This window comes from Podarcis bocagei (genome assembly GCF_964188305.1).
Source record: "Podarcis bocagei genome assembly, chromosome: 8".
In the NCBI taxonomy this organism is placed as follows: Eukaryota; Metazoa; Chordata; class Lepidosauria; order Squamata; family Lacertidae; genus Podarcis; species Podarcis bocagei.
In genome coordinates, this window is record NC_138133.1 from 61,274,741 (window position 1) to 61,300,330 (window position 25,590).

General features: G+C 42.0%; 1 long non-coding RNA gene across 1 annotated transcript in view; it reads left to right on the forward strand.

The window, feature by feature from the left end:
- Nucleotides 1-267: 267 nt before the first annotated feature.
- The window catches only part of LOC308593214, a 74,418-nt gene continuing 49,095 nt past the window's right edge, over nucleotides 268-25,590 (forward strand). Inside the window, exon 1 of the long non-coding RNA XR_014010855.1 lies at nucleotides 268-297. This is a non-coding gene — a long non-coding RNA (uncharacterized lncRNA). The remainder of the gene's footprint in view (nucleotides 298-25,590) is intronic.

Genomic DNA, 25,590 nt, shown 5'->3' on the forward strand with positions numbered 1-25,590 from the left:
ACATTCTCCATTTGGAGGAAGGGGACATACTTTAATATCAACCCACACTTAAGTATTTGCAGAAAATAACTTCCAGGGACTTCCTGCTCTCAGAAAAACCAACCACAGGAAAGATAGAACCTGGTTGCTAGGGAACAAGGAAAGGCAGTGATTCTGAAGACTATCAGGAAAAGTGCACTAAAGGAGAGAAGGAAACAGCAGCTCTTTAGGACCCCAGGGTTCCTGTTGTTGGGTGTCCAAACAATTCACCCATCAATGGCAACTATGACTTGACCCACTGGTTAAAAGCATTGCCAGGTCAGTGCAGCCAGGCTGTCTCATTTTGCCTAGAATAGTACTTGCACATTTTGTTTCGTAACATTCTTTCCAGGAGAGCTAGAGACTTTAAAAAATAAATAAACTCAGAGTGGGAGGCTGGATCCTGCCTGAGGTTGTGTGATAGGAATTTTGAGGTCTTAGATATATGGTAATGTTCATAAGTGTACCAACCAAGCACATACATAGATCAGCACAGGAAGACCGACCTGGAACCATTTTGATTCCTAAACTGAGCAAATGTTTTCTCTGCAAGGTCAAAGTGGGAAAGCTCCCATTGTCTCTTTCCTCACAAATCCTGTCTTAAGGGTACATTTAAGATATGAATAGGGTGTGAGCCTGTGACTTGGGCCCAGGAACTAAGTATTTATTATTACAAAAGACTAGCCAGGCTCCCCAGGAAATCCAATCAAGTAACCTGCCAGACAGGAGATAAATAACGATAGGAGAAAAACAACATTCAAATTTCTGTTTTAGACCACCTTTTCTGTGATGTAGGTATGATGTATCTGGGGGTGGTCTTAGGTTATACCCCTTCTGTGATGTATGTATGATGTTTCTGGGGGTGGTCTTGATCTATAGGGTGGCAATTTCAAGTGTCTTTATAAAGCCTTGTGCGCCATTTTTCTGGGTTCCTCCTCTCTCCTGCGGGTGAGGGGAGCACCCTGTTGCAACAGATCAATAAAGATCAAGCTTACTAGCTGCTTTGCTTCTCAATATTCTCTGGTTGGCCTCTGTTATCTTCTCCTACCAATAGGGAACCTATGTAAGGACTCTATATGGGCTCTTGGATACTCCATAAGGGAAAAGGGCAATTTTTGTTTACAACAGTTGTCAATGACAGCTTTCATGGGTGCTGTAGCAGCCGCAGGCACTGCACTGGCTTCCCCTGTACAGTCTGTAGAGCACGAGACTCTCAGGCTCATGTGTTTGAGCCACACATTGGGCAAAAGAATTCTTGCATTGCTGAGGGATGGACTAGATGAGCCAGTGTGGTGTAGTGGTTAAGAGCGGTAGTCTCGTAATCTGGTGAACCGGGTTCGTGTCTCCGCTCCTCCACATGCAGCTGCTGGGTGACCTTGGGCTAGTCACACTTCTTTGAAGTCTCTCAGTTCCACTCACCTCACAGGGTGTTTGTTGTGGGGGAGGAAGGGAAAGGAGAATGTTAGCCACTTTGAGACTCCTTAAAGGGAGTGAAAGGCGGGATATCAAATCCAAAGTCGTCGTCGTCTTCTTCTTCTTCTTCTTCTTCTTCTTCTTCTTCTTCTTCTTCTTCTTCTTCATGGTTCCTTCCAACTCTATGGTTCTATGATTCTATTTGGGTTGGGCTGGTAGGCTATAGTAAGATTACATGCTTTATATGGGGGAAATCCCTGGAATCTAGTGTCCAGACTGGGTCTCCTCTGTATGTTTATGAGAAGTATTGTTTTCAGGGGCTGTTCCATATCTACCATAACATCTGCTTGTGAGACATTTTCCTGGCCATTTAGTTGCAGTCATAAAAATTTGTTTTCTAGAGAATCTTTTAGAAGTCTTGGTTCAGGTTTTCTTTGGATTGGCCTTCCATGCTTGTGGCTAAGATCTGATGTTTGTGCTTTATTCTGATTTCAGTGGTTATTTTGTTGCTGCATTATTACCCACTTCTAAGTTCTTAGAAAGGGGAAGTTTAAAGAAATATTTGTCTCACTGCAATAAAGTCAAACTTGGATGGTGGGTACATCCTCCATAATCAATTTTAAAGGCATATTAAATTTTATTAAATAATTGAATACAGTGGTGCCCCGCAAGACGAATGCCTCGCAAGACGGAAAACCCGCTAGACGAAAGGGTTTTCCGTTTTTGAGCTGCTTCGCAAGACGATTTTCCCTATGGGCTTGCTTTGCAAGACAAAAATGTCTTGCAAGTGTTCCGATTTTTTTTTTGCTCCCCCCCCCTTTTCTAATCCGCTAAGCCGCTAATAGCCTTTTAGCCGCTATTCCGCTAAGCCTTTAATAGCCACTAAGCCTTTAATAGCCACTAAACCGCTAATAGCGCTAATCCGCTAATAGGGTTGCTTGGCAAGACGAAAAAACCGCTAGACGAAGAGACTCGCGGAATGGATTATTTTCGTCTTGCGAGGCACCACTGTATTACAATACGTCAGTCCTAATAGGAATATAATAATACAAATTATATGTTATGTTTGGGACAGTCATGTTTGGGATTTCCACTGACTGCCAATCTGCTCGCTGCCCAAGTTTTGATATTAATATATAATGTCCTATACCGCTCAGGTCCCTGTTACCCGAGAGACTGTCTTATCCGTAGATCACAGTAGATCACTGAATTCTGCATAAGAGTTTCTCACTGAAACCTCTAAAACGTCAGAAGCCCACTCCACAGCAATTCAATGTGGCTGCCCCATTCTGTGGAACAATCTACAAAAATGCAAACGCAACACACTGGCTAATAACTGTTAGTGAATATATACAGTGGTACCTCAGGTTACATACGCTTCAGGTTACAGACTCCGCTAACCCAGAAATAGTGCTTCAGGTTAAGAACTTTGCTTCAGGGTGAGAACAGAAATTGGGCTCTGGCGGCGCAGTAGCAGCGGGAGGCCCCATTAGCTAAAGTGGTGCTTCAGGTTAAGAACAGTTTCAGGTTAAGTACGGACCTCCGGAACGAATTAAGTACTTAACCCAAGGTACCACTGTAATCGGTTATGATGTCATTCAAAATATGAGCAGCTACACTATCCAGTGAGCACTTATCCACTAGCATGATCCCCACTAGATTGAATATTTCATTGATAATTATTTGCTGAAGAAGACTTTATTCCGAAACAGTTGAACTATTCCGGATATACCGTCCTTTTGAAACTTCGGAGAGGCTTCTTCCTTTGAGACTTTTGTGAGATGTCTTCCTCTGAGAGATGGCTTGGCGTTCCTTGCTATTCATTGATTTGTTTGATTCTTTGTTTGATACATATAACAACTTGTAGTTACTTGCATATTTTTTGAGATGTGTTATATGATATATGCATCATTTTGAAGTGGTTTATTCGTATATTTTGAATGACATCATATTATATATTCACTAACAGTTATTAGCCAGTGTGTTGTGTTTGCATTTTTTGTAGATTGTTACATTTTACAACACAGGGGTTTGTCTTTGTTCAGACCATTCTGTAGAACAACATTTCTGATGAGATGCAGGAGGTGTCCACTATTTGTTCTTTCTGGAAATAATTGAGGATATTTTCTGACAAACTTTCACAGCAAAATGGATTGGTCTTTGCCATAGGTGTCCATCTTGTTTAGGCTTTAAACTCGTCTCCTATTATTTTTGGTACTGTTTGTAGCTTTTAAAATTTTTATTATGTTTTTACATTGCCTTGAGATAAATATTTGTCTGTGTGGTGGTGCCGGGGACATTAATAAACAACAAGAACAGCAGCAGCAGTCTCCTGCACTTAGCATTTAGGAAAGCATGTTCTCCTTCATGGAGAGCACGTGTTGCAGTGGGGGCCGCCAGGACACTCCAAAGATGGGGGCGGGCTAATTGACTGTTGGCCATTGATACGATTGGGCTTCCCTTGTTGTTGGGAAGAAGTTAATGTTGCCATTTGATTGATTGATAGCCAGAAATGCTAAAACTCCTTGCATGAGGCTAGGGCTTCCTCTTTTCGCCCATGAATTGGATTGCCTGTCCCCCCCTCCCTAGAATTAGGGTTGTTTGCTTTGACCTCACTATGCCTGTCATGGGGTTGTCTGCTGTTGGGGCAGAGGCGCGGTAGGAATTTTGTCCATCTGGCTGATTGGCTGGGGCCATTTGGTTTTTGCCTACTGCGTAGCAAATTGTCACAACTTGTAAGGTTGCGGTTAGGCATTGGTTTATGGTTTGGTTGAGGGGCATGGATTGGCTGTGCCTGCCCCTCTAATGCTGCTGCTGCAAGGGATTCCGTTAAAGGAATCGGGGGCTAACTATTGCTTGTCCACTCTGTCAAGGGGGCTCGGGCCATAGCAATGAGCTCCTGGTTGCATTTGGGGAGGGCTGAGGGCAGGTTCCCTGCTCCGTCGCTACCCCCAAGTGTATTCCCCTTTTCTGATTTTTGCATCGTGCGGAATGTGAGTCTGTCGCCCACGGTGGGGGCAGATAGTCGCAACCAATGCCTAAGCAACCACTCACATTTTTGTATTTTAATAAAGTTGTGGCCAAAATTATGCCAAAAACCTTAAACAATTTTTTTGGTGTGATGTGTGAGTTATTGGGGTGGCCCTGGGGACCTTGACACGCAAAAGGCTGTGCCTGGACAAGTGTTTAGGCAAGAATTTCAGCATAAGGACTGAACTCACTATATTTGCTGCCCCCTAAGAAACAACAGCACCCTCCTGCTTTCCTCTTCCCTGCTTCCCTTAGTTTAGCCAATTCTCAAATCTAGTTTGTTTTATTATTCCTAAGCAACTTACAAGCACAGTAGAAGAAAAAGTCCATATTGGTATTTTATCAGTAAAACAAAGGAGTGGGGTGCAAAAGCCAGGAAGCATTTCCCTCCCCCAAATTTGTCTGGCCCTCAAACTTGTACTGCAGCTTCACCATACACTTTGGGCTTCGGAGAAGCAGCCTATGGTAAAAGCATCTAATTTTCATTTAGCACTGAAGGCTTTTAGGAGGAAAGTTCAAAAGGAAAGAAACTGGCAAATGTTTTCGAAGAATAGATTTATGCCCATTTCTTTGCTTGCCACTTCTAATTACGGCTCTAATTTTAGAGCCACCATAACTCTTGTGGTGTTTAAAAATATAGGGCTAAATATACAACTTTAGTAGGCAGCACATTTATGATACCTACTCTGGGCTTCTGTTTTAGATGCTATTGTATGCTAGAGTGTAAAACAAAGGGAGTGAAGAGACAGACAGACAGAAATGTAATTGTTTTTCCTGAAAACTGGAACATTTTGAGGGTAGATTTTTCTCCAGGACTCTGAAATACATGGAGGGGGGGGGGAAACTGGGAAAGGGTAAGTAGAGGGCATCTGTAAAGCTTCTTTTCAGCATCAATAGGTAAACACAGTTAGCCTTAGAGTGAGAAGGCCATTGTAGAAGTGGGTTTACAATATGCACAACTGGTTAGCTTGTAAAAAGTACCAAGCACCACAGAACAGAGTCTGCAAAATCTTCCATTTCTGCAAAATGCCAGCAATGGAATTCTGACCAAATACTGCAAAATCCCTTCATTGCAATGAAGCTTGATTAATGAGCAATTTGCCTAAATTAAATGAAATATGTATCAGAAATATGTATCTCATTTGCATTCAGATGTGAGAAACAAGCATATGGAAGCTATTGCACCATAACACTCACCCTTTTCAGGAGCTTCCACAGAAGCATTTTAATGGCATCAATTTTTATTTTGCTCAGCAACTTGAGTGCCTCTTCCTTTGGGTCATGCAAGACTCTCTGGTATGGTGGCCATTTTATTGGCCAATGTACTGGGCTTGCAACTTTGTTCTGTACCTCTTGATGCCCCTTCTGATGTTAAATTTTTGGAATGAGACTACGCACAGCAGAGTTGGGGATCTCACCATCCCCATCTGGAAGAAAGTGCTAGGGGTCCACATGCTCCAAAGTGGGTGAGAGCAAGCCAACCAAGTTCATATACCCACACAAACATATTAAAAAACACACACGCTATGCACCCTACTCACACACCTTATCATGCAAACACAGTTACACACAGCCCCCTGTTCTCTATGGTAGCTGAAGACAGATTGAGCACTGCATGCACTGGAGGAGATAGAGCATTCCCAGGCTCCTCTGCTGTAGCTTCTGCTTGAAGCAGTGGTTCCATTTTGTTTTTGTTTTTTTTTAATAAAATTTTTATTGGGTTTTCCACTTTTATAAAGACAATACAAACACAAAAATAACACAAACATGTATAGATTCAGCAGATCCTGGTTTCATAACCTTGTTCCCTGACTTCCCCCCACCCCCCCTCGTGCATCCCAATTCCCAAGATTGTATCAGCAAGTTGGTATTTCTCCTCTTAACCATCCTATTCATTTTATTACCTTTTCTCTAATAAAAAAATTGATTTTCCTAAGTTGGACCCAAGTTCTCTTCCATCGATTTTTGATTTTATCCTAATTAAAAGTCATATTAACCAAACCTAAAAGTCTTGAGAGTTTTTAAGAATCTCTTCTTCCCTCCCTCCCATCCCCGGTTTTTGTCCCTTCCCAATAAAAATCCAAAGTCAAGATTCTCAGCCTGGGTTCCTCACGTCCGAGGCTTTCAAATCCCTTTCAGTCCCTCTTCGCCGGTCTTGTTGGTAGTCCTTTATGTCAGTCGTCGAATCTGGAAAAAGGTCTTTCACCATCAAAGCATATTCTCTTCCCACAAGGAGATTTGAAAGCAACTGCTGAAGAATTTCCACAAAGCCTGTATCTTCAAACTCAGAGTCCAAACAGAGGCCCCAAACATATTTCTTTATTCTAAGTTCCTGTATTCCATATTGTCCCAGGGCCTCCTCCTTCTTCCTCTGCGTCTTTCGCAGACTTGTGGTAGATATGTTCCCAAAGTCTCCTTGCTTATGTTGCACAGATGTCAGCTTTTGGTTGTTACTTCCCAAGGTTACTTTCTCTTTTTCTTGTTTAATCTCTTCCACCTCTGTAGACATTGTTTCCCATTCAGCTGTGGATTCTTTCTCATTCAGATCCTCAATACAAACAGCAGAGTTGCCTGTTCCCAAGGTCATAGTGATAAGTTGTTTATTCATGGCTAAGCTCTGCTCTTGTAAGATTCCCACCAATTGAAACATCCTTTCGATTTCCACTAGTAACTTTCCACTAGTAACTCGTTTTAATCCAGAGGGATCTTAGGTAATGATTTTTCCGCTTTAAACTGCCCGTTTGGCAGCTTTGACAGCTGTCAAACTCCGCAGCTCTTACACAGGCACAAAGGCAGGACGTTCCCGAGCCCGGGAGGGGGGGTTGTTCAAAACATAAAAAGGGTCTCCAAAACTCCACTCTCCAGCACAAGATTTGCTTTAACTAAATCTTGAAAGTTAATGTCCTTTTTAACTCACCCCACCAAGGGTAGGCTCTCCAGCTTAGCTCTTATGTCGTTGCTTAGATCGTCTGCAAGGGGGGGGGGTGCGGACTTCCTTTTAGCACACCCCCGGTCGTCTCCAATTCAAGGTAAAATTTTTAAAGTCCGAATCCGTCTTACTCACGGGTAATTCTTTCAGTCCAAATTTTCAAGGAAGAAAGTCAGCGCTCACTGGTCATGGCTCGCGGCTTCGCCCCACCGAGGTAGCGGTCGACTCTCAGTGCCACGCCACCCCCGTATCCCCTCCGCAGCCTTTAAAAAGGCTCTTCGCGAATCAGGGGGGGCGCTTAAGGCACCCGCCGAGTCTTCAGTCCGCAGGCTTCCGCGCCTGCGGCTTTTAAGGGTCCCCGCGTCGCCGGCGCGGCAAAGACCCGTCCTCAGTGGAGCCGATTCCCTCCGGAGCTCGGAGGGAATCCGCCATTTCCAGATCGCGTCAACCCGGAAGTCCGAAGCAGTGGTTCCATTTTGTGGCACTTTTGTGGTCGAATTTAGACCACCACTGAGGAGGAATGAGCATAATAGGCTGGTAGTTGTGTCCAAACAGCCGTGCAGAGTGTATCTAGCCTGTGGGCTACTAGAGCCAGTGTGGTGTAGTAGTAAAGAGTGGTAGACTCATAATCTGGTGAAACGGGTTCGCGTCTCCGCTCCACCACATGCAGCTGCTGGGTGACCTTGGGCTACTCACACTTCTCTGAAGTCTCTCAGCCTCACTCACCTCACAGAGTGTTTGTTGTGGGGGAGGAAGGGAAAGGAGAATGTTAGCTGCTTTGAGACTCCTTCGGGTAATGATAAAGCGGGATATCAAATCCAAACTCTTCTTCTTCTCCTGCACTGCAGCACGGTGGCTTCATACATTGCAAAGGTAATGTCAGAAGCCCAAGGCACATAGCATCAGTGTGGCTCCCTCACACGCCAGCATGGCACCAATTTCCTGACCTGTGGCTTCTGGTGTTACCTTCTTAATGTGGAAAGAAATCGAACTATGGCAGTTCTTCCACTATGAAGGTAACTTTGGAAGAGACCTGTGGGACGTGGCTTGGTGGTCTGATTGAGAACAGTATAGCACAGAAGGATTGAAATCATAGCCTAGTGAAATATATAATTAATTTCTCTCATTTTTGGGGACCGACCTGGCAGTAATATCCTGATCTCCAGTATATCACAGAAGGAGTTCCCCAAGGGACCCAAAATAGTTTTGCTTATACTGTATAAGGAATGTACAGCTTAGAGATGTACTTTAAGCAGCTACCTGGGCTTCATTCCACACATTTGTAAAACATTAGTCTGTGGAATTAAAGCCCAAGTCCAAAACCATTATTGAGAGAACAATTTTACAGTCACTGTTTTTAACACTCAGTATGAAGAGTACTGTTTCAACAATCTTTTAGATGATTCTAAATTGGGCGAAATGTTCTTTGAAAAGTTGTACCAACCAATCTTTTCCCCCGTAGTTCAAAACTGTAATAATTAGAGGGTTATCTCCAGCGATGGACTTCTACTTGCACAAAGGATGTTTTCTTCTCTCTTCTCTCCTGCTATACTTCCCCACTAAAAAAAATAAATGCTCCCAGAAGAGATTTGGGGTAGCACTTATAGGGAGGAGACAGAGAGGCAGTTCTGTTGTGCAAGCAGAAGTCCTTGTGTTAACTGGATGATTTTGTTGGCTACAGCTGAGAAGCTTAAGACTTTAGAATAAAGTTGTATAAGTACACATCAGATATCTTTCTATTTAGCAGAACTGAGCATGAGAATAAGATGAGAAATCAGGGGACTGGACCCTCCAGGTTTGCTAAATTTTTGCTTCTCATTGGGGCCCACTTCTGAGAGCGTCCTGGGCAAAGTACACTCCTCAGTGGGCTTTCCTGGCAGGGGGGAGCAGCAGCATTTAAATTTTCCGCAATATCATATGCACTGTGGTCAATTAAAATGGCCACATCCCATATTCCATTGGCCAGTGTAGTGCCAGGCCAGAAAAGGGGGAACCAATGCAAGCATTCGTAGCTTTTGGGGTGCTAGGACACAGAAGTTGCCCAGAGTTGCTGAGTGCTGATGCTCACCCTTATTTGCCTTTTTGGTTGACCAAATTTTTAAGCTTTTTACTGTGATTTTTATATTAAAAAACCACAATGTTCCAGAAATCCCATACATGTCAACTATAACTCATTCAAGCATGTGAGAAATCACTTCCACAACCCTCATGGGGCAACCTATCAAATTTAAGAAGATGTGTGTGTTTGTGTGTGCCTTGCATCTTTGGATAGGAAGATTTTCAAAATAATTCTAAAGCAGAATCTGTTTAGCTTCAATAAGAGCTTTAGCTCAGGGCCCTCATTAATAGCTCCTAATAAAGGAACTCTTCAATAGCTATTGAGGTGGAAAGAACTAAGAGTGGTGGAAATCTTGGAAGATATTTTTTGGTAATGCAAACCAAATGGCTTTCAAATTATTCGCACTATAGAAACAATTAATTAAAACATTTTAAATTAGCTTTCTCACACTTCTAGCCCAAAATGCCAAATACAAGTAGAGTCAGAAGAATAAAGCAAAGAATAGAAAATTATTGCTTTTTAAAAATGGCTGTAGCTAGAAATATTCTAGCAGGATGGACAGATTTTTTTTTGGGGGGGGGGGAAAGAGACCTTTAAAATTTAGATTAGTAGGACATCTTCGTAGGAAAGTTGCCCTAGAATGTTACAGGAGAAGATAGAACTAAACATGCAATGGCCTCTGAAAAGCAGCAACCAAGTGTTGAATATAACAAATAGTTCCAATCCTAGGAAGAATGAAATAAAATAAATATCCATAAAATAAATTCCCATAATATGTCTGTGGGTTGGTTTGCATGCCACGTTAAACCACAGTTTAAACTATGCTTTAAAGGTGCAGCATGGTGGTGCAGAGAACTAAAATTGTGAGTGCTTCTCTTCTGCCTCAGTCCTGTTGCTACTGCACTGCTGGAAGCTCCGGTAAGTTGTGGGTTGGCTTAACATTACACCTGAACCTAGGCCTGGCCCTATGATCCCTTTGTCGCTTCTTCTACCTTCTGGGAAATGAAATTTGTTAGCAAGGCAATGGATAAATTTTTTTGGACCTCATATCCTTGGGAAAATTTGAGTCCCAAATATTGGAGAAGTTGAAGTCTCCCGTGACTATTATATTTCTCCTTTTTGAATGTTCGGTGATCTGGTCTGGATTACCAAATGCTTCTTTATAAATAGAATGCTTCTTTCCTTGGCAGAAATGGCCATTACTTGAGAAATTACAGTTTGTTATTTTATGTAATGTGAATTTTATGCCCGTAGTATCTGTATTCTGATTTGCTGCCTTATGTTTTTTATCAATTAAAAAAATTTTTTTTGAGGTGGTATTATTTGTGCGGAAAAGTTCAACTTCTCAAAACACGAATGACAAAAAGTACAACACTGCAGTAACGTTGATAGTGATGATTAACAATTTAAATTTCTAAAGGGGTATTGTCTCCTCAGTCATATATGATGCTACAAGCATGCTCTCATTTGATGACTAGCAAAATGGAAGTGTGCTCTGCTCTGGGCAAAGTGCCACATTAATGCTTGTTAGTCCCTCATTATCTCCCTGCTGCTGTGAGACATTCGGTAGTTACTCATAACTCCTAATGAAGTGGTAAAATATTTGCTGCAGAGAAATTGTGAAATTGCTGTGCTTCCGAGCATTGACACAATCTGTAGCTCCGCAGAAGCACAGGCATGATGGAGCGTTAAATGGACTCTCCTGCAACAGCGCATGTCTGCTATTATAAAAAAATGGTTTTCCCCCCCATTTCCCCCCAAAGCCCCTTTTCCCCAGAAAAATTGGGTGGGGGGGGGAAGTGTGTGGAATATGTTCTTTTCCAATGATAATATATCTATGACATGGTATTCAAACTATATAACATGAAGACCTTAATGAAAGATTTCTGAGACTTTTTGTAAAGTCTTATATTATTGCAAATTCTCTCAGCTGAAGACAAGCAAATCCTGGAATAGAATTCAAGTAACAGTATACTTCTCAATGCTGTTCTCAAACAGGAGAAATATGCATTTGTGCCACTAGGGGCACCACAGGGGAAAGCCTCCTGTTTAATTTTTTGTGTTCCTCAGACCTCCTACAGTTGAGTAATTGTTGGTAAATAGGTGATGATAGTTTCTGTCCTCCTCTCAGGCCTTAACTAACAGGTAAGAGGGTAAATTTGTTTGACAAATTAGTTTCTCTTTTGTAACCCTTAAATGATTCCTATTAACCACCACAGCATAATGTTTACCTTTAGTCTGGTCAGTAAATTGGTTTTTCTTTCCCCCCTCTCAGTAAAATGGTGATACCAACATCTAGAGTTTGGAAACATTTCCACAGTACAATTTCTGCTGAGAGAGAGAGCAAAGCTGCAATTTGCAAATATTGTGAGAAGAAATATTCTTTTCCAGACGCTACAAGAATGACAAAACACATTCTTGCATGCCAGAAGTGCCCTAAATACATTAAAAAAATACTTTGTGGAATGAAATGATGAGGACCAGAATGAAAGTGCAAGTAGCTTTTCCTTCCAAAGTTCTAATTCCAGAAACTCTATTTCTGCTGCTTCTGGATCATTACAAAGTATTTCTTCACCACAACCAGCATCTTCAAGTAAAGAAGTGTTGCAAACCACTGCATCACAAAAATGCACCATACTTTAATTTATAGATAAAATGACACCTGAAAATCAGGAGAAAATTGGTCATGCCCTTGCAAGAGCAATATATGCTTCTGGATCAGCATCGTCAATAACTGGAAAATGCATATTGGCAGGAAGCTTTTAAATTATTACGACCATCATATCATTTGCCAAGCAGACATTCCTTGAGCAAGCCTCTTTTGGAGTCAGAATATGAGCGTGTGATGGAATCTGTACAAGGAAAAATCAGTGAAGCACTATGTCTTGCAGTACTTACAGATGGATGAACAAATGTTTGGGGAGAAGGAATTATCAACTTTGTGATAACAACACCTCAGCCAGTCTTTTTAGAAGCATTGAAACTTGAGAGAACAGACATACTGCAGAGTATATCAGCAGTGAAATATGTGCAGTTTTAGAGAAAATTGAGAGTGGTGAAGTATTTGCTTTGCTGACTGACAATGCAAGTAATATGAAAGCTGCATGGGAAATCATAATGGATAAGTATCCACATATTACTACAATAGGATGGACTAAACTTACTTAGTCTCATGGACTAAACTTACTTCTTAGTGACTTCATGAAACTGGACACCTTTCAAAGGATTTATAGAAGAGCTAAAGAAGTTATCAAATATGTAAAAGCTACTCATGTTGTCACCGCAGTCTTCAAGAAGAAGCAAGCGGGGGTGGGGAATGTACAGAATAAAATAGTGACACTGAAGCTCTGTGGTAAAACACGTTGGGGTGGAGTGGTGATCTCCTTTGAAAGTTTACTAAAAAACAAAGAAGCTCTTCAAGCAACAGTAATAACTGAGGATCTTAAAATTCCCAGAAATTTGTGCTACCAAAGATGTTATTCCTATTTCATTTTTTTTTAATAATCTTTATTAAATTTTCAAAAGGTTACAAATAACAGAGCAGAAAAAAGAAATAGAGAGATAAGAAAAAAGTAGGAAATCCAAAAAAGAAAAAGGAAAGATAGAAAAAGAAGAACAACAACAAAAGATAGCGAAGAAAATTTCCACCTTTTAACACTCATTTTCAGTAGCTTCTTTTCAGAACTTCCCCACGTCTCCCCTTATTGTTTTCCAACTCCAATTATTTATCCAAGCAAGTTTTCCCCTTAATATCCTGAAACATAGTTTATTAAAATCGCTTAACCCTAATTTAATTAAAATAATTTTTATAGTAAAATTAAATTTTAGTTCATTATTATACCTTAGCATTCTATTAAAATATATACCTTAACCCTATATATATAGAAAAACAAAACAAAAATGTAAGCGTAAAACTAAAAAAGATACTTTTCCTAAAGCTGCCACTATTTCCCCTCCACGAATTCCCCATTCTTATAACAATAAAAAGCCTATAATATTTATACTGCAGAAGCACAAAAGAAAAAAAAGAAAAAATACAGGCCCCCTTCGGACTGTTAAATCCCACCCTTCTCTCCCCGGTTTCAATCCTTAACCAAAATACATTTAGTCCATCTTTTTAGCCTGGTGATCTTACGTCCGAGGCACGCAAATCTCTCACAGTCCCTTTCAGCCGATTTCTTCGAAAGTCTCTCGTACTTAACTCCCAGGATCGAAGAAGTATTTTCTCAATGCTGACCATGATTCTTCCAACGAGACCTACTTGTTTAAAGATGGTGCTCCAACGCTGTTTCATAAATCTATATGTCCCAAATAGTCCAACTTTAACCTTGGTCAATTTGAGTTTCTTCTTAGCAGATCTCCGTCTCTCTTTTCTCTTCTGTGATGTCTCAGCCATCCCTTCTTTCAGCTCCTCTTGCTTGGCAGATGTCTTTTCCTCCTCAATCTTTGGTTCTTTTTCTTGTCCAGCTGCCTGTGTTTTGAACAACGAGTCCCTTTCCAATTCAGTTAGTATATTTTCAGATAACTTCGGGTTTGAAGGGCTCGTAGACAAAACAAGGCCTTTCTCATTCATCTCTAACCACTTTCCCACGAGAGAAGTCAGCTTCTCCAAGCCAGCACGTATTTCCTGTATTCCCTTTTTTAGTTCCATTCTTGTAATGTCCAAGAATCCCCTCTAGAGGGATTCTGGTTACTTAGTGTTCCTTTCCCTTCCGATCCAAAAGTCAAATTTGTTTGTAACAATCTTTCTTTGTTTCCAATATTTAGTAGCAATTTAATCGGTTAGAGTTTCAGTTTTCAATTTTTCCAGCTTTGACAGCTAGTTTGACAGCTGTCAAAGGTTCCTGTATATCCTCAGCAGGCTCTTAACACGGGTTGCTCCCGGGCTTGAGAAAAATGGTAGTTAATTTCAAACAAAGTAAACTCTAGTCCTCCAGCACATTAGCTTAGTTGTTTTAAATCTGTGGAATTAGTATCCGTATCCAAATTCTTCCCGCAACTTTAGTTAACAGTCCTTGCTTTGCACTGTTTACAATAGGGGGGAGACGGACTTCCTTATTTTTCGGCTCCCCCGCTCGGGCCAAATTCAAGACCAAAAATATTGTAATCCAATTTTCCAATTACTCACGGGTTGTTGTTGCTTTTAAGTCCAAATTTAGTAGGAAGAAGTCAGCGCTGACCGAAGAATGGCATGCGGCTTCGCTCGGCAGGGGAAGCAGAGGACTCACAGCATCACGCCGCTCCCTGGCACCCGATCCGTAGCCTTTAAAAAGGCTCTTTCATGAGTCGGGAGGGCGCTTACGGTGCCCGCCGAGTCACCATGTCCACGGACTCCGTGCCCGTGGTTTTTAAGGGTCCCCGTGTCGCCGGCACGGCAAGACCCAGCCCCCTGCTAAGCCGATTCCCTCCGGAGCTCGGAGGGAATCCGCCATTAGCCAGTCGCACCAACCCGGAAGTCCAGATGTTATTCCTATTTCAAACCTTACCAATAATAAGTGGTGTCAAATGCTTCAAAGATTGGCAAAAAGACCTGGCCAAATTTATCTGGCAAGGTAAAAAAACAGAGAATAAAATTTAAACTATTAACAGAGATTAGAGATAGAGGAGGATTTGCAGTCTCAGATCTCAAATTACACTACGATGCAACAAGCTTTGTACGGTTCAAAGAATGGATAATGCTAAAAAAACCCAAAATACTTGACATAGAGGGGTGGGATAATGTTTTTGGATGGAATGGTTACTTAGGGCATAACAAAGTGAAGAATCACAGAGGGTTCCTCAACCATATAGTAAGGAAAGCCTTATACACAGTATGGGAACAATACAAAACACTATTGGAACCTAAAACTCCATGGTGGCTTTCACCAGTCAAGGCAATCTCCGTTCACGAGAAAAATATGGGAAACAATTGGCCAGTGTATAAAGATCTATTAGAAGAACAAAACAATCAATTAAAATTGAAGAAATATGATGAACTTAAAAAGATAGGCATAACCTGGCTAGAATATCATCAGTTTGTACCAGGATAACTACATAAAAACATGGAATGAGATAAAAAAAAAATGGAAATTTGGAACAAACTTCACCTCTCCCTCTGGGGCAGGATTTCAGTAGTTAAAATGAACGTTCTACCAAAAATGATTTTCCTGTTTCAAACCATTCCAATACTGGGAGGAATGAAATGTTTTAAAAGCTGGAGGAAAGACATTGCTAGAGTTATATGGAATGGAAGAAAACCAAGAATCAAGTATCAAATACTTATAGACCAAAGGGAGAGGGGAGGCTTTGCCCTACCAGAGTTAGAACTTTATCATGCTGCTGCCGGACTGGTATGTATAAAGGATGGGATCACTTTAAGTGATACAGATGTGCTAGACCTGGAGGGTTTTGACAATCAATACACTTGGCACGCGTATCTAATTTATGAAAATGTGAGGGTACACCCGGGATTTTTAAATCATATTATAAGAAAATAATTATACAATATATATTTCCAGCTGGCCCAGGGGGCGGGGCCCAGGCCTTCACACTCCCAGCTACAAAAGGACTCCTGTGGCAGTGAGGCCTTGGACAATCGGCTGTGGTGAGGACTGTAGGGCCTGCTCCCTTCCAAGGCCTTTTCCAGCTGGCCCAGGGAGTGGGGCCCAGGCCCTCACACTCCCAGCTACAAAACGACTCCTGTGGCAATGCCTAGAGAGTGGGGCTGGACTCATTTGGAACAAACTCTTGGGGAAGTGCGGGGTTGTTCTGCTATTGCTTCCCTGTTCCAAGTGTCTAACGTGTTTTAAAATGTCCTTAAGCCGTTGTGGCATTTTAAGTTTTTTTTTCTCTTTCCCCTTTTTGCTTTGTTGGTGGTGGGTGGGTGGGAAGGATGGATATCTGGTTGGGGATTAATTTTAGTATAACTGTTCTGTTTTTGTTTTTTGTTGTTTTATTGGTTGTTGTATAGTTTGCGTTTTGTTATTAAGGGGCGGGATCAGGGCTGCCTGGGAGTGGGCCCCAGCCAACACAATGGCTGGGGCAAGTTCCACAGGGAGGGATGCACTGGGACATTCGATCTCAGTGATCATGGGCAGGAGGAGGAGTTACACTAAGACCAGACCATGTCATTACCGAGGAGGCAGGCTTAGTCGTTGTTTGAAGACTATCTCTGCCTCCGGGTCTGGTCTTGACCGGATGCATACTGGAATCAACAAGGGAAACCCACATGACCTGAAGGTGTTGCTGTGTAATGCTAGGTCAATGATTTATAAGACCACTGCCATCCATGACTTGATCATGGATGGAGGGCTTGACCTGGCATGTGTAACAGAGACTTGGTTGGATGAAGCAGATGGGCCTGTCTTATCTTAGCTGCTGCTTGTCCACCAGGTTTCTCTTACGCACAGCAACCCAGGTCATGTGGGTGGGGAGGGGGGGTTGCAGTGATTTTTAGGAAGTCACTAGCTTGCATCAGGCGTCCTACTGGGAAGACCCAGTCCTCTGAGTGCATGTTCTGGAAGCTGGGCAATAGGGGCAGTACATGATTCCTTTTTGTGTACCGACCTCCCCGCTGCACCAAGGATTCTCCCCCTGAGCTACTGCAGGTCATGGCAGATGTTTTCCTGGAGACACCTAGTTTGAGAGTGTTAGGCTGTTGATGAAAATTACTGCTGAGGAAGGTATGACCATTTCCCATCATGATGTCAATACTGCATTTTTGTATGGAGTTCTTACTGAAAATATCTATATGTCACCGCCAGAAGGTGTGCAGATAAAACAGGGAATGGTTTGTAAGCTGAAAAAATCCCTGTATGGTTTAAAACAGAGTGCACGATGCTGGCACACCAAGCTGACTGAAGTTCTGTTCTCCTTAGGTTTTGAGCAAGGGAAGGCTGATTCTTGTGTTTTTGTAAAAGAGTCCAATCAGCACAAGCTCTACTGCATTTGCTTTGTAGACGACATATTATTTTTGTGGAAGAATGAAAATATCTACAAAAGCACTCTAGCAAAGCTGCAGAAGCATTTTGATATGAAAGATCTAGGAGAAGTCAGCAATTATCTCTCGCTAGAGGTAGAGATGAATACACAGGGTGATGTTTTGCTGCATCAGTCGCGTAAAATCACTGATGTCATTGAGAAGTTGAACCTGAGTGATGCCAATGCTGTAGGCACCCCCATGGTCTCAGGTTATCAACATGATGCTGATGCTGATGTTTTTCCTGATACAACACTTTTCAGAAGTGTATTGGGCAAACTCAGCTTTATAGCAAGATGTTCAAGGCCAGATATTGCAGTGAGTGTAAATTTGATTAGCAGGCATGCAAATCAACCCACATTTCAAGATTGGAAAGTACTGAAACAAATAGTGAGATATTTAAAAGGAACTGTGGATTACAGATTGAGTCTTACTAGTAAAAAATCTGGAGGTCTTGAGATCTATGCCAACGCCAGTTTTGGCAGTGACACAATTGATGGCAAAAGCACATCAGGTGTGTGCTATCTGTACAATCAATGTCTTTTTGATTGGTCTTGCAGAAAGCAGGCAACAGTAAGCTTGAGTAAGCTTGCGAGGCAGAACTTAATGCTTTAACTCTTTCCCTGATGGACATAGAGTGGTTACAGCAACTGTTTGATGATATAAAAGTGAAGGTCACTTTTGCTGTTCAAGTTTATCAGGACAATAGAGTGTGTATATCGTTGCTCCACTCAGAAGGATGTAAGCAGAGGACGAAGTATCTGCAAATCAAGCTTCATCGAGCTAAGGAATGTATCCAAAACGGTATTGTAAAGTGTCATATGCCGGGGAAAGAGATACCTGCAGATGTTTTAACCAAGGTTGTTAACAAGAAACAACTTTTGACATATGTACATAGATTGCAGTTATGTTAGATTCTGCAATGGTTGGCATGAAAAGGGGGAGGATGAGGATCTTTCACCCCTCCCATTGCAAGAATCTGCTGATGTTTCAGAAAGGAGGGGGTGGATTTTGCTCATTACTTATTCCGCTCCAGCCTGACTTCAAAGAAGGAGTCTGAGTGTTATCTGTGTATAGATAAGGTCGCTGCTCATGCAGCTGTAACACTCAGTGCAGTCCAGCGTCTCCATTTAGTCTGTAGTTAGTTTGTATAGTAGCTGTAGAGAATAAAAGAAGTTATTCTACAGAAGCTGTCGTTCGTGTGGTTCATGCTGTGCTCCGCTGACTACTGGAAGTGAGTTTGGTGCTCACAGCTTTGAGTTGTGAGTCCACAGCATTTAGACCTGCTTCCTGCGTGGAAGGTCTCTGGAAGTGCTTTCCAGCTTGCCTGGCCCAGTCAGGGCTGAAGAGGTTGAGCCCAGTCAGTGGCACTGGCTCAAAGGCGAAGCTGACAGTGAATGCTTCCCTCTGTGAGGGAGCATTCCCAGACCTGCTGAAAGAGGTGGTCATTAAACCGCTTCTTAAAAAAACATCTTTAGAACTGGCCAGTATGGCTAGCTATCGCCCAGTCTCAAATCTTCCATTCTTGGGCAAGGTGATTGAGCGGGTCATTGCTGAACAACTCCAGGCACGCCTGGAGAATGCGGACCATTTGGATCCCTTCCAATTGGGATTCAGGCCTCTTCATGGGACTGAAACTGCCTTGGGGAAGGATAGCAGCTGTCAAGATGAGTGTCTTACCTAAGATGCTTTTTTTATTCCAAAGTATCCCAATTGTTACCGGATCAGTTCAATTTAATGAGTGGCAAAATAATAATAATAATAATAATAATAATAATAATAATAATAATAATAATAATAATAATAAAGATTTCTAGGTTTCTATGGCAGGGGAAGAAACCTAGAATAAAGTTTAAACTTCTGACGGATAAAAAGGAAAGAGGAGGCTTCTCGTTACCGGATCTTAAAATATATTATGAAGCCGCTTGTATAACACGGTTAAAATAATGGCTTAGTTTGAAGAACACTGACGTATTAGATCTAGAGGAGTTTGGAAATACCTATGGGTGGCATGCATACCTTTGGTATGACAAGGTTGGAGTACAACAAGACTTTCTAAATCATATCATATCATAAAAAGATCATTGTATGAAGTTTGGAAGAGATATAAAGAATGGTTTGAAAGGAAAACACCATGGTGGCTGTCGCTCCAATAAGCCTTCTCAGTAAAAAAATTAAACATGAAAGGAGAATGGCTAACGTACAGAGACATATTAATAGAAGAAAATAATGTAATAAAGATCGGGCCCTATGAGGAATTAAAAGATAAATTATCAAGTTGGATGGAGTATCACCAAATGAATGACATCTTTTCAAAAGATAAAAAAGCAAGAGGTTTTGAATGTTCGCCATCACTGGTATAGGAGCTATATATTCAGAACAGTAAGCTAGATTAATAGTGAATAATGTATTAATGGTTAACTTTGAAATTACAAAAGGAACAAGATAGGGGTGTCCGTTGTCACCATTATTGTTTATAATAGTCCTCGAAGTCCTGACAAGAAACATAAAAGTGACTGAAAATGTAAAAGGAATTAGAGTTGGATCTAAAGAATATAAATTGAAAGCCTTTGCTGGCAATTTAGTAATAACAGTAGTAGAACCCCTATCCAGTGTACCCAAAGCACTGGATAGGATTGAAGAATTTGGACAAGTAGCCAGACTTAGACTTAACAAAAACGAAAATGTTAGTTAAAAATTTGAATGTGCATTTGAGTGAGGAATTGCAACACAATACAGGAATAATGGTAGTCAAAAAGATAAAGTACCTAGGTATATGGTTAACTGCAAAAAATATAAATTTGTTTAAAGACAATTACACACCTGTTTGGAAAGAGGTTAAGAGAGACTTAGAAGTGTGGGGAAGGATGAAATTATCTCTTTGGAGAAGAATATATTTTGTTAAAAAACCAGAAGCTTTTTTATTGGGTATAGTGGGTGAAGAGATACCAAGGGAAGATAAAAGACTGTTTATGTATGCAACAACTGCGGCAAGAATTCTTTTAGCCCCAAAATGGAAGCAACAAGAAGTACCAACAAAAGAAGAGTGGCAGATAAAGATGCTGGACTTTGCAGAACTGGTGAAACTGACAGGAAAAATCCAAAACCAGCATGATCAAGTATTCCAAAAAGACTGGAATAAATTTATACGATATCTGAAAGATTATTGTAAGCAATTAACATCGCTAGCAGGGTTGTTTGAAGACTTGTAATGAGAAATTTTCTACCTTCTATATTTATTTAAATTTTGAGTTATTGTATAATGTGTGTAATTAGATTTGGAAAATGTGCAAAATGAAATGATATAATTTCGAAAGCCATGAGGCGGGAGGGAAGGAAGTTGACAGGCTCTAAAGAGCCAGAGACATAAAGAAGAGTGTTATGATGTGAACGTGTATTATAAAATGGAAAATAAAAAATATTTTTTTAAAAATCTAGGAGAAGGTTGACAAGGTGATCAAAGAAAAAGAATGAAGCGGCAACATCAGGAATTTAATGGACATATGCTTGCAATGGGAGTGGGAAACCTAATTACTTTTGAAAAAATGAATTAAATTTAATTTGGATGGATTTGTTAAAATTTGAAAACTATTTTTTTTAAAAAAAAAACCAAGTGCGGTTGCCGTAAGCAAAATACATCCTGCAGGGAGCATTGCCGCTGTGAGCCCTCTGACTTGGTGAGCAACTCTTGGTTGCTGTACGCACGGGAAGCTTGAGGAGTTGGTCAGGTGTAAGTGAATGGAAGGGGACACCCAACACATTGTGAAAATCCTTAGGGATACCGCCCCCCATCCAAGCGGTGTTCTTGTGGCCACATGGGTCACATTAAGAAGGGAAATAAACAAGCTCAGGATAGAGGGAGGTGGAGAGATTTTGTCACGGCTAAAAATTGGCCGCTGTTTCTTTAATGCTAAAAGAACTAAGTCAGCATGAGTCAGCAGCCTACAATGACTCACGCAACTTTTCACCAAATTGTACCTGTATATAGAGTGGTCAATGTTAGTGTTGGGTGTGGGTTGGTTGGTTAGAAGAAAGCTGGTTGCGTTTGGTGTGTGTAAAAATTGTCGGTCGTGGTTGGAGATAAAGACTTTTAAGAATAAAAGCAGCAATACTCTGCAATAGTACTCTTTCTCAAAGACTCTTTTGTGCCAAGTAAGGTCTGAGGACTAAGCAAAAGTGTAAAAAGGAGGTCAGAACCTTTTCTTTTTCAAACACTGACAGATTTCACTCCTCGAGGATGAGAGTGTCTTGCTACCTCGGCTCTGGCTCCCAAATCCCTAAGTACACCCACCGGCAGCCCCGATTCAAATAGGGCAATGGCAATCACACCCCTTCGGATGATAGTGGGGGGCTGACACTGGTCTTAATGGTTAAATGGAACAATGCCAACCCTGTACCAAAAGCATGTCACAATCTATATATTAACCTAATGGAGGAAGTAGCACCCACCTTTAATTTGACCAATTCTTGGGCATGTGGGGGCCCCCAGTCTACTTCCCTCAGGAGGAGTGCCCTCCCCCTAAGCCCCAAATGGATTATAAGTGCCTGTTATATAATACATAATGGCCATACCCCAAAAGTAGCCCATGTACCAGCAGAAGTCTGGAAAAGTAAACCAATTGGCAATTGGTGGTTTAATCAGTTTGGAACTGGATGGATAGCAAGTTTAGGAAAAGGAGCAGCCATGTTCCTCCTGGCTGTCCTTGCTTTTATTTTGTTTTATTTGTGGCTTGCCTTGTTGACTTAATCTGACACTTGGTTCCTAATATGAGTTCCACCATAGCCCACATGCAGTTACTTTTACAGCACCACCTATTACCTCAGGAGGGTCAAGTTAATGGTGATGAGTTCCTCACACCGTAAGCTTGAAGGGGAGGAATCAGGCACTGGGGGGGGGTCTGTTAGAGCCCCCTTTACATTGGGGTTCTGTTTGAAACCCCTTTGCTCACAAAATACACAAAAAGCTCAGTTGATGGAGACACCAAAGATAAGATACAGCAGCAGTTGGGAGTGAATTAGGGAGTAAATTAGCTATGCTGGCTGAACCAAGGACAAAATGCTTTAGGAGGCCCCTCTCCCTTTAATGTTCCAAGTAGGCATGCAGGCAAGATGCAGAACTTTATATATTAGGCGTTGCCAGTGTTTTCTAAGAAGCAAGCAAGTAGATAAGGCCCCCAAGAGGCCCTTGTAAGGTTAGCACATTGAGGTGTAAACGTAATGTGTGTAAACCCTGTAAAAAGTCCCTGTGGACAACACCCAGTGTTCAGCTTTTGGGAATTATCCTGCTGAATCAAGTGCTCTGTGCAGACCAATAAAAAGTTGGACTCTATCATCTCCTCTGTCTGATTGGTGAGGTCCAACCAGGGCAGGGTTTTGCCTGCATCACTAGCATTTGTTAAGGATTGGAAGTTTCCTATGGACTTTTTGTGTGAAAGAGAAAATGAACTTTCAGTATCTGAAATTGAAGATTGAAAAAAAAAATACTAGTTTATAGAAGATAGAATGTTAAAAAATGAGTATCATAAGCAGCTGCAGAGACCCAGAAATCCTTTTATTCTACACTCTTTCTTTAGTTTTTTTCTTTCTTTCCCTTTTCTCTTTCTCCTACTTTTGTTTTCTCTTTTTCTTGTATTTTCTTCCTTCTGACTTTGCTGTTTCTTAGATTAAGTAGCAGTTTTATCTCAGTATATTATAAAAATATATTTGTAATGGGTATTATTTCTGTCTCTCTTAGAATAAGTATCAATCAAACAATAAAAACATAAGAATGATCTTTACACCACAAACTCTTCCCCCAATGAATAAACCCTAGCATTTCCTTGCAGTACCTCTAGCCCCACACCTCAGCCTGCCAGCCCCACAAATACCACTCCCAGCCAAGTTCTCTATGCCCCACCTCTTCCTTCTCCTCTATAAGTACTCCAAAGCCTAATTTTCAACAGCTGTGTATTTCCTCAGCTGCTCATTACCTTGCAGATGTGCTCCACCTGCTGACTAGGGACCCAGTGTGGCATCTATGCAAGAGGGAAATGCAAGAGGCCAGACGTCAGCACTCGCCATTGTATGATCTATGGGGGCAGAGGGCTGAGGGCCCCCAAAATTTTAAAGGAGGGGGTGGGCCCCTTACCCTGGGACCATGAGACATCAACACTTCTTATGGTGCGCTTGTGCTATCTAGGGAGTCACGAGCCGAGGGACTCCCAAATTTTTCAAGGGGAGTGGGCCCCCTCAAAATTCCCTGGGGCCGTGTGATGTCAACACACCCCATGTGCTCATGCCATCTAGGCGGGCATGAGCTGAGGGCTCCTCAAAATTTTAAGGGCCCCCTCAAAATTCCCTGGGGGAACGCAACGTCTGCACACCCCATGATGTGCTTATGCCATATAAAGGGCAGGGGGGCTGAGAGCCCCAAATTTTTCAAGGGGGTGGACCCCAATTTTTCCCCCAAAAGGGCCCTCTCAGATTTCCCTGGGATCGGGCAACATGAGCACTCCCTGTGGTGTGCTTGCACTATCTAGGGGGTCATGGGCTGAGGGCCCCCAGAATTTAAGCCGCCCTCAAAATTCCCTGGGGCCGTATGAAATAAACATGACCCATGGTGTGCCCCCCTTAAATGCCATTTAAGGAGCAGGAGCCAAGTGCCCCCCACATTTTCAATGAGGGGGCCTTCCCCTTCAAAATTCCGTGGGGCTGTGTGGCATCAGGATTCCCTGTTGTGTGCTTGTACTATCTAGGGCAGGCACCCCCAAACTCGGCCCTCCAGCTGTTTTGGCACTACAACTCCCATCATCCCTAGCTAACAGGACCAGTGGTCAGGGATGATGGGAACTGTAGTCCCAAAACAGCTGGAGAGCCGAGTTTGGGGATGCCTGATCTACGGGGATGGAGACCAAGCACCCAAAAAAATGTTCAAGGAGTGGACAGGCCCCCTCAAAATCCCCCAGGGCTTTGCAACATTTAATAATAATAATAATAATAATAATAATAATAATAATAATAATAATAATATATTATTTTTACCCCACCCATCTGGTTGGGTTTCCCCAGCTACGCTGGGCAGCTTCCAACAGAATATTAAAAACACGATAAAAGATCAAACATTAAAAACTTCCCTGAACAGGACTGCTTTCAGATATCTTCTAAAAGTCAGATAGTTTATTTTCTTGACATTTGATGTGAGGGCGTTCTACAGGGGGGGCACCACTACTGAGAAGGCCCTCTGCCTGGTTCCCTGTAACCTCACTTCTCATAGTGAGGGAACTGCCAGAAGGCCCTTGGAGCTGGGCCTCAGTGTCTGGGCTGAACGATGGGGGTGGAGACGCTCCTTCAGGTATACAGAACCGAGGCCGTTTAGGGCCTTAAGGGTCAGCACCAACACTTTGAATTGTGCTCGGAAACGTACTGGGAGCCAATGTAGGTCTTTCAGGACCAGTGTTATATGGTCTTGGTGGCCACTCCCAGTCACCAATCCACAGTCTGGATTAATTGTAGTTTCTGGGTCACCTTCAAAGGTAGCCCCATGTAGAGTGCATTGCAGTAGTCCAAGCGGGAGATAACCAGAGCATGCACCACTTTGGCAAGATAGTCTGCAGGCAGGTAGGGTCTCAGCCTGTGTACCTGATGGAGCTGGTAGACAGCTGCCCTGGACACAGAATTGACCTTCGCCTCCATGGACAGCTATGAGTCCAAAATGACTCCCAGGCTGTGCACCTGGTCCTTCAGGGGCACAATTATCACATTCAGGACCAGGGAGTCCTCCCCACACCCTGTCCCCCCAAAAATGGTACTTCTGTCTTGTCAGGATTCAAAATCAATCTGTTAGCCGCCATCCATCCTTCAACCGCTTCCAGACACACTCACACATCGTTTTTTCTTTACCAGTCCAGAAATGATGCACAAGTATTGCTGGCATTCTGTTCATGTATGTGAGGTATTCTTTTTAAAAATATAAATAAATAAGAGCATCAAATAAGTATGTGGAAATCTGGGGGGAGGTGGCACCTTATTTAGCACCTATTCTGCTTTTTATTTCCTGTAAGAGTTCTTCTAATGTCTAGTCTAGAAGCCTGTGACTTAATCATTAGATTTATATTTCCTGTCTGTAGAGTGTTAAGAGGTCAGTGAAATCAGAAAACATTGCCTTTGGCCATCCATTATGAGTCACGGACCTGGCCTACTTTGTTG